The following is a 9,989-nucleotide window of genomic DNA, read 5'->3' as shown; positions in this document are numbered from 1 at the left end:
TATTACATATCGTAGCGTTATTTGAATCATTTCAATTTAAGTCATATAACACTTTATACAAATAACATACTTTTCATAAGACATTGTTTTACAACAACTTATCTTATACAAACTCATTTTTACTAGGTTATCCATTTAACCTTACATTTAATTATACATATCATCTGATCTTATCATTTTTCAAATGATTTACAAGACAAAGCAAATTACAAGGTTCATGACTGAATGTTATTAAACGTTTTCTTTAAACTCAAGTCATGAATCCCATTTTCACAAAACCTATGTATCTCACAGGCATTTTTATGCTAACGTACCTATTTTTACACATGTTTCAGGTGCCGTCTTGAGATGATTGTTGATATATGTGCTACATTTAGGATGGACTCGTGCCTTAGCAACTTTAAAACTTGGAAGATCATAGTTGTACTTATTTGATTGTATTAGAACAGCGAGTCCATTTAATCAATAAAACAATATTTCAATTTCCATGTGTTATGAAACAATGATTCTGTTACAACACTCCCCGACGTTTCCGCCACGTCTTGTTGTTCCACGTGGTCGGGGTGTGACAGAAAAGTTGGTATCAGAGCTCATGAATATGATAGCAGTGTGCGATCATGATATTATTAGTTGTACCATGTGTTTTACGCCTTGTACATGACTGTGCGGTCCACCTAGTGTGCGACATGGTCTCAAGGGTGTGCGGTTTAGCTTAACTTGGATGTACGCGCTGCATCTCAGGTAGCACCGTCCCAAGTGTGCGGCATCTTTTTAAATCAAACAGTAAACATCCATATTATTATGATTCATGTGACATCTGTGCCTCTACGACCATCATACAAATACAAAACCAATGAAATCTTGTGTTTCATACTTGGGATTTGTGTAAATACGTGTATCATTTGTATATATCAATTCTTGTTCAATTTCGAGCATTAAATCGCTTTCTGGAAAGTTATATGCAAACTAGTGCGTAAACGTAATCAGTTTAATGCGACAAACACACCGGAATAGTGAAATAGGCTTAACATACCTTAAATAACCTTTACATAACTTAGAAATAAGTTTTGAAGGGTTTTGTGTGTTGAAAACAAGTTTATTCGATCACAGGGACTATTTGTGTCCAACTGCGAAAGTATATTGATTCATATAGTAACGAACATTCCAGAACTTGATCATAAGCTAAACATACCTTAAATATCCTTTACATAGATTAGAAATAGGCTTTGAGGGGGTTGGTATGCGAAAAATAAACTTATTTGATCAATAGGGACGAAAAGCGTTAAAAAGTGCATACGTTTGCATTGACGCGCATATCTTACGTTCTAAACATATCCGGACATCCAAAAATTTTTGTAATCATTAAAATATTTTATTTTAGTGATCGGAATGCAAAAATACCATTCGTCGCATAATTTGGATCGTTTTTCGCGTCCGTCGTGTTTCGTCGTAATAAACCGAATAACGCGACCGTACGACCAAACGAACCGACATCCGAGATAATTTCAAGCATGTTTCAAGTCCCCTATGCTTTCACATCCTTGTAGAGCCTTGAAAATGGGTCAACGGGGTTTAAACGCGTCGAAAATGGCTTATACGTGCTGCAGGGACCATTCTTGCCAAGTTTCGAAAGTTTCCGGCTCAGATGAGTGCTAGCGTCGCGCCACAGCAAAGGGGGGGGGGTACCCCTAGCGGCACGCGGCGGCCTACTTTTGACAGAAAGTCTGTTTTCAGCAACCAGTTTGAAATTCAGGGTCTTTTATGCAATTTTTCAATACTATGGACTTGTTTTGAGAGCTCCCATTGTATTAGAAACCATGTTCCACAAGTGTAGGGTCAAGATTGAACCTCCTAACACATGGAATGATCTCCTTGATCCAAACTTACTATAAATAGATGTGGGTTTCTCATTCATTCCTCACATTTGATTCAAAATCAGCTCTAAGTTGAAGTCTAGGCTTCATACATGAGTGTTTTGGATCAATTCTTCCTTGCTTGGACCTTTTGTAAGCTTCTTTCATGCTTGTTTATGCTTTTCAAGCATGAAAGTCAAACAGTGTTTGACTTTCTGTTTTGACCATGATTTGGTCAACACAAAGTTTGTTTGAACTTTGCAACGTGAGCGTAATCATGATGGTTATAGTCCCTTGTGACTATACCAACTGATTACCACGTCGATTAGTCGAAGTGACGAGTCAAAGATTCGGTCAAAATACGTGTTTATGCGTATTTTGTGATGAAGCTATTTTCGGGTATCAAAAAACTTTGTTTTCTAACTTAGTTAAACATTTTTTAACATGTTTAACTCGTCACTTTTAGTCTAGTGCTTGTAGAGGGTCGTAAGTCAAGCGGCCTTGATAACCGCTTCGACTTTCGAACCAGACCTGTTTGGTCGATCTTTAGGATCCGACCAAGCATATATTGTGACCATAGTTGTATAGGGAATAACCTTCCGAGGTTATACCTTATGGTCACTTAGTTTAATTAGTTGTGATAGGTAGTTTATATGCCTTAGGTAAATAACCAAAATGCCCTTTTTCATGCATAATTTGATTTTAAGCATATGTAACTTAATTTTTGTCACTTAAAATGATTATGCAACATATTTAAACATGTTAGGGCATATAATACTTATCACAAGACTAGTTAGGCGTCTCGAACGTGCATTCGCGCCAACGACGCGTTAAAGTAGCGTAAGCTACCTTAATGGGTCATAAAGGGTCGTAAGCATTTAGGATAGGTTTCGATTTAGAATGTAGGCCTTGTTAAACCATATCACATTAGTTCCAATACTCATTTGGTTTACAATACCTCATTCTACCTGATCTCCCGATTTAGGTGTCGATTTTTTAACTTAGCGATCCGATTACTAGGTGCTACTTGAATTCCTTGGTTTACTCGAGCTTTGCTAGTTCATTTAGTCAAGGATACTTTGCACTTCGAAGTGAGTAAATAGTTCCCCTCTTTTACCGTTTTCAATTGTTTTGGGATGATTCATATGTGCTAAACGATTTCGAGTTTCCTAAAATGAATGCTATGGTTTATATTTGAACTATTGAACCACTGGAGCTATTGAACTATGTGAACTATTTGAACTGTTTGAACCATTGGAACTATCTGATCTATGTGAACTATATGAACTATTTGAACGATTGGAACTGTTTGAACTATTTGAACGATTGGAACTATTTGAACTATTGAACGATTGGGTTATGGTAAGTGATTAGGTAACGGGGCGGGTGTAATGTGATAAAAGCATGGTGGATACGTCGCTGGTACTTCCTATATATAAGTGCTTTTAACACATTACATGTCGTTGCGTTATCTAGATCGCTTGGACGAATGTTTTCAAAACGAAGTTACACTACAAGGTTTTCTTAACGATATAAACCAAACAATGTTTACTTTTAACAACGATTTACTACTTGGTTTACAAAGACAAATGTTTTCAGTTAAGATTCATGGCTACAATGGTTTTGGTTTATACATATATCAACTTGTAAAGGTTGATAGAAACATACTGCAATATCAAACTCTTTTGTTTTCAAGGTATACACTCGACAACTCTCGTAGTTGGACGAGGTATTGCAATATGAACTCAAGGCCATGAATCTGACACACTCACAAAACCTATGTACTCGCCGGCATTTTTATGCTGACGTATTTTCACATATGTTTCAGGTACCATAGTTTGATGATGATTATGATGCATGCTCACATAGGGATGGACGAGTCCTTAGTGACTTAATAACAATGAAGGACAATATGTTCATATTTTGTTTTTAATATTTGAGACAATATAATAAACTTGATTCAATATAACGAAACTTCAATCCATGTGTTGTGAAACAATGATTCTGTTACGACACTCCCCGACGTTTCCGCTGTGATTTGTTGTTTTAACGCGGTCGGGGTGTGATAATTCATTCTTAATAAAAACACAGATTTCAAACATCACTCCTATCATATTCATCATAACATCATTTGGCATTCATTATCACAATCATTTTCAATACATCACTCCTATCATATTCATCATAACATCATTTAGCAATCATTATCACAATCATTTTCAATCAGATTTCATTTCATCAACATCATCATTAAAATGCCCATTATTCATCTAATCCGGCTTAACATTTATGAATCTAAATCAGATCAATCTTTGCATTTGTCACAATCATTACAACTTCTAGCAGTCAAAAATCATCCTCAATATTCATAAAGTTCTAAGCTTTGATGGCATAAGAAATCCCTAATCTTTTCTTGTCAAAACATTAACATATTATTGTGAAAGACAGTATCACATTCATGATCATTATACAGAAACATCATCATATGAACATCAACCAACTCGAGTTCCTTATTCCATTCAACACTCATCATGTAAAAATCATTCACCAAGCATTTCATTAAACATGTTTATATTATTGTGCAAGCCATAAAACACTAACCTGGGGTTTATGTTATAAGAACGTGCGATAAAGATGAAGAGGATGATGCTTTGAGGAGAAAGGAAAGGATTGCCCTTGATCTTCAAGATTGTTGCCGTAAATCTTCAAGAAATGAGGAGAATATTTGTGTGTAATTTAGGGTTCCTAGAGAGAGAAAGTAGGTGAAGAGAGAAAGAATGTTCCAAAAGTGGCTGCCGTCAAGAATGATTGGCAATCATCCTAGGGTTTGCAGCTTTGCACCTTTTTATACCCTTGAAAGAACCCGCACACACAAAGGCGGTTTGAGTGTGCGGTTCCTCAAACTAGGTCATGGACTAGGGGTTTAGGCCTGATGCAGCTGGGTGTGTGGTCCACTAATGAGAGCTGGGAGAGTGTTCGAGATAAAGGGGGTGTGCGGTTGCACAACCCGTCACACACATTCACACTGGTTATAAAGTGTGCTGTTGAGTTTAATTATTATTCATATAGCTTAATACACACAATCACATACATATACTCATATATGACAACTATTTCATTACAAATCTCATTCATTGCATTCACATAATTAACATCACATAATCACAACATGTGCAGGATAACCCATATTGTCACATTATCCCCAAGTTTAAGGAAATTTCATCCCGAAATTTTGCGCGCAACCACTGACCAGCTAGTGCGTTTAAACGTTTTCTCGGGGTGTCACATCATCCCCCCTGTTGGTTGGGAACGTCCCGAAATTCAGTAGTAGCCTCAGTGCTGGAAATATTGTTACACAATTGGGGATACTTGCGCATCATCTGGTCTTCCTATTCCCAGGTAAACTCTGGGCCACGACGTGAGTTCCAATGAACTCAGACTATTGGTATTCTGCTACGCTTGAGGGTTTTGATTTCTCGATCCATGATCTCAACCGGTTCCTCAATAAAGCGTAGTTGATCATCGATCGTGAGTTCCTCAAAAGGAACGATAAAAGTTTCATCTGACACACACTTCTTTAGATTTGCTACATGAATAACGTTGTGTAACGCACTCAGCTCTTCAGGCAGGTTTAGTCTATAAGCTACCTTACCGATTCTCTTGGTAATTTTAAAAGGTCTAATGTATCGCAGATTAAGCTTACCCCTTTTGCCAAATCGTACCACAACTTTCCAAGGTGAGACTTCTAGTAGAACTCAGTACCTGACCTTGAATTCTAAAGGTTTCTTATGCCTATCAGCGTAGCTTTTCTGACGGTCACGAGTTGCCGCCATTCGTTGTCTAATCTGGGCAATCTTTTTCGTGGTGTCGAGTACAAGTTCTGGGCCAGTGATTTGGCTTTTTCCAACTTCTGCCTAACACAAAGGTGACCGACATTTACATATGTAGAATGCCTCAAATAGTATTGCCTGAATGCTAGTGTGGTAGCTGTTGTTATAAGAAAACACTACCAAAGGTAAGTGTCGTTCCCAACCGTTTCCAAAGTCAATAACACATGTTCTCAACATGTCTTCGAGAGTTTGGATGGTACGTTCAGTCTAACCATCAGTCTGCGGATGATAAGCGGTGCTCATGTTTAGACGCGAGCCAAAGGACTTGTGGATAGCTTGCCACAAATCGAATGCAAAACGTGGGTCACGATTAGAGATGATAGAGGTTGGCACCCGTGCCTAGCAACTACTTTCTTCAAGTAGATGGCTGCAAGTTTCGAAAACTATTCGGTTTCTTTGATCGCGAGAAAATCCGCAGACTTGGTTAGACGGTCTACGATCACCCAAATGGTATCGTTCTCGCTTTGGGACCTTGGTAAACCAGTGACGAAATCCATTAAAATCTGTTCCCATTTCCATGTTGGCAACTCTGGTTGTTGCAACATTCCCGATGGCTTTTGGTATTCGATCTTGACTCTAGTACAAGCCAAGCATCTGCTAACGTATTTAGCAATAATAGCCTTCATGTTTAACCACCAGTACAGGGCCTTGAGTTTGTGATACATCTTGTCATAACCGAGATGTATCGAGTAGCAGGACTTGTGTGCTTGGTCCATCACAAGCTCGTGGAGATTTCCGTAGGTTGGAACACAGATGCGTTCCATGAAATAGTGTATGCCGTCATCTTTGAGTTCGAGCTGTTTTTCCATGCCCCGCATGGACTCGGCTAGAATGTTTCCCTCCTTCAACGCCTCAACCTAAGCGCGAATTTGATTAAGGAAGTTTGAATGAATAGTAAGTTGTAACGCACAAACACGCTTAGGTTTGGTTTCTTTTTGGCTGAAGGCATCAGCTACAACGTTAGCCTTGCCTGGATGATATTTAATTGCGCACTCGTAGTCGTTTAGGAGTTCGACCCATCGGCGTTGCCGGATGTTCAAATCCTTTTGATCCAGTATATGCTGGAGACTCTTGTGACCGGTGTAAACTATGCATTTGGTACCGTACAAGTAATGTCTCCATATCTTGAGCACGAAGACCGCTGCTCCTAGTTCCAAGTCATGCGTTGTGTAATTCCTTTCGTGAATCTTGAGTTATTGAGAGGCGCAGGCAATGACTTTCTCGCGTTGCATCAGCACGCAACCGAGTCCTTGATTAGACGCATCGTAGTAGACAATAAAATCGTTGGTATCTTCAGGTAATGAAAGAACAGGTGCGCTGCAAAGCTTCTCCTTCAACTTCTAAAACGCAGAACCCTGAGCATCATTCCACGTGTAAGCGATACCCTTTTGGGTTAGAGTTGTGAGGGGTTGAGAAATCTTTGAAAATCCCTCGATGAACCCTATGATAGTAACCTGCCAATCCCAAGAATTAGCGGATTTCGGTTGGAGTTTTTGGCATTGGCCAGTTCTTGATAGAGTCAATCTTAGCTGGATCAACATCAATCCCATCTTCATTAACCATGTGCCCAAGTAAATGGACCTCTCGAAGCCAGAAGTCGCATTTTGAAAACTTGGCATAGAGTTGTTCGTTTCGAAGAACTTCCAAAATAAGACGTAGATGATGCTCATGCTCCTCTTGATTCTTCGAGTAGATCAAGATGTCGTCGATGAATACAATCACGAATTTTCAAGATACGGTTTTCACACTCGGTTCATGAGACCCATGAAAACCGAAGGTGCGTTAGTCATTCAAAATGGCATAATAAGGATTTCATAATGGCCATAACGAGTTCTAAAAGTGGTTATTGAGATGTCATGCTCTCGGACTCTCTGCTAATGATAGCCTGATCTTAGATCGATCTTAGAGTAGTAAGTCGACCCTTGCAACTGGTCGAATAGATCGTCGATATGTAGAAGTGGTTAATGATTCTTGATAGTTACTTTGTTCAGCTCGCGATAATCGATGCACATACGAAAAGCCGTCCTTTTTCTTGACAAACAGTACAGGAGCTCCCCAGGGTGATGAGCTAGGACGAATAAAACCCTTATCTAGTAGTTTTTGCAATTGCGCAGATAATTCCTCCAGTTTAGCAGGGGCTAGTCGGTAGGGTGCACGTGCTATGGGTGCTGCTCCAGGAGTTAGCTCGATTTGGAATTCGACTTGACGGTGAGGCGGAAGACCAGGTAATTCTTCAGGAAATACCTCAAGGAAATCGTGTACGATGGGAATGTCTTCGATCTTCTTTTCTTTCTCTTGGGTGTCGGTGACGAGTGCTAGAATTGCGGTATGGCCTTTTCATAAACACTTTTGGGCCTTTAAGAATGAAATGATGCCTATGACAGCACCACTCTTGTCGCCTTGTATAACAAGAGGTTCGCTAAATGAACGAGGAATGCGGACATTTTCTCTTGACATAGTATCTCCGCTTGATGTTGGGATAACCAATCCATCCTGATAACAATGTCGAAGCTTCCAAGAAGGATGGGATCAAGATTAATGAGGAAGGTTTGACCAGATAGTACAAGTTTGCAATTATTGATGACGTGAGTGGCTTCGATGTTTCTACCGTTAGCTAATTCGAAGACGTATTTAGAGTTTAAAGGTGTTGGCGTAGGCTTAAGCGTCTTACTATTACGTAGGGATACATAGCTAGCATCGGCTCCTGAATCAAATAGTGTAGAAACATAACGGTCATCAAGTAGGATGTTACCCGCTACAACGCTGGGATCATTCCTTGCTTCACCACCGCCTATCACAAACACTCTTCCCCTCGCACCATTGTCGCCATTGTTGTTGTTGTTGTTGTAGTTGTTGTTTCCAGTGCCTTGATTGTTGTTGTTACGATTCTGGTCTAGCTGAGGGCAATTCATCCTCATGTGCCCTACTGCTTCGCACTGGTAGCATCCATGGTTGTTTCCCTATTGTTATTGCTGCTGTTGTTGTGGCTGGTTTTGCCTTGCTGGGTACGGACTTCTACAGTCCTTAGCCTCATGTCCCAGTTTGTTGCATCTCTAAGAGCGGTTCTTTTCACACGGCCCGTTGTGATGTCGATTGCACTTGTTGCACTTGGGCCAGTTTCCTTGGTAACCACCATGTTGCTAAGGACCCTTATTTTTTTGAACTTCCTTTGCTGTGCTGGGGCTTGCATGGGGTTAGGATCCTTGCCCTGGTTACCATCCCACTTGCGCTTATTGTCTCCTGAATTATCAGCAGTAGTACTAATTTGTTTGGGCAACTTGCCATGTTCCACGGCTTGATCAGTGAGACGGTCTGCTAGACGAACAACTTGCTGAATCGTGTGGAGGTTAGCTGAAGTCACTAGACTTCGGATTTTGGGAACCAGACCTCTGAGATAAAGCTCGGTAAGCAGGCTGAGACATGTTGGGACATAGAGCAGCATAATCGTTAGATTGCTTAGTGTACGTCTCGATTTCCGATCCAACCATTTTCAACTCGTAGTACTCAGTCTCGAGTTTGTGGATGTCATCCCTATGACAGTACTCTTCCTTGATTAGATTCTTGAAGTCGTTCCAAGGTGTGGCATTGGCATAAGCCAATCCGAGCATCTGAGCCTGTGCATTCCACCAAGAAAGCGTGTTTCCTTCAAGCGTACCAGTAGCAAACATCACCCAGTTGGTAGCGGGACATTCACACACAGCGAACACAGATTCAACCTTCTCGAACTAGTACAAAAGGCCTATGGCTCCTTCAGAGCCATTGAAGGTGAGAGGTTTATGGTCCATAAACGTTTTGAAAGTGCAAACTCGAGGTTGAGTGGGTGGTGGTTGGCCTGTCGTGTAAAACGAAGCGAACCGATTAAGACTGATAAGATGATAGGAGAGTAGGATCTAAACATCCTAGAACGACAAGTTTACCTCCGGGATGGGTTTCCAAAGCCTCATCCACGACATTTATCAGTTTTGTCAGCTGATCCTGGGTCATGTTAATGTTGCCTCTTCCGTGTCCGCTCATTGTCTTCATATCGAGAAAACACAGTATGAGGTTGACGTCATAGTGTCGTAAGAATAATAGAAGGAGGTTTGACCATCACATACAAGTACGGATTATATAACCAACGCATCATACAATAAGTATACTAGTACATATATCATTAAATATGTACCTAATAAGTAAAAAGTAAACACATGCCCGAGCCATGTAGTCTAGAATGTTGCGCCTTGCACATTGGAGTGTAGTGTCATTG

The sequence above is a fragment of the Helianthus annuus genome, chromosome 9, assembly GCF_002127325.2.
Source record: "Helianthus annuus cultivar XRQ/B chromosome 9, HanXRQr2.0-SUNRISE, whole genome shotgun sequence".
Classification (NCBI taxonomy): domain Eukaryota; kingdom Viridiplantae; phylum Streptophyta; class Magnoliopsida; order Asterales; family Asteraceae; genus Helianthus; species Helianthus annuus.
Note: the sequence above shows the minus strand (reverse complement) of the source record.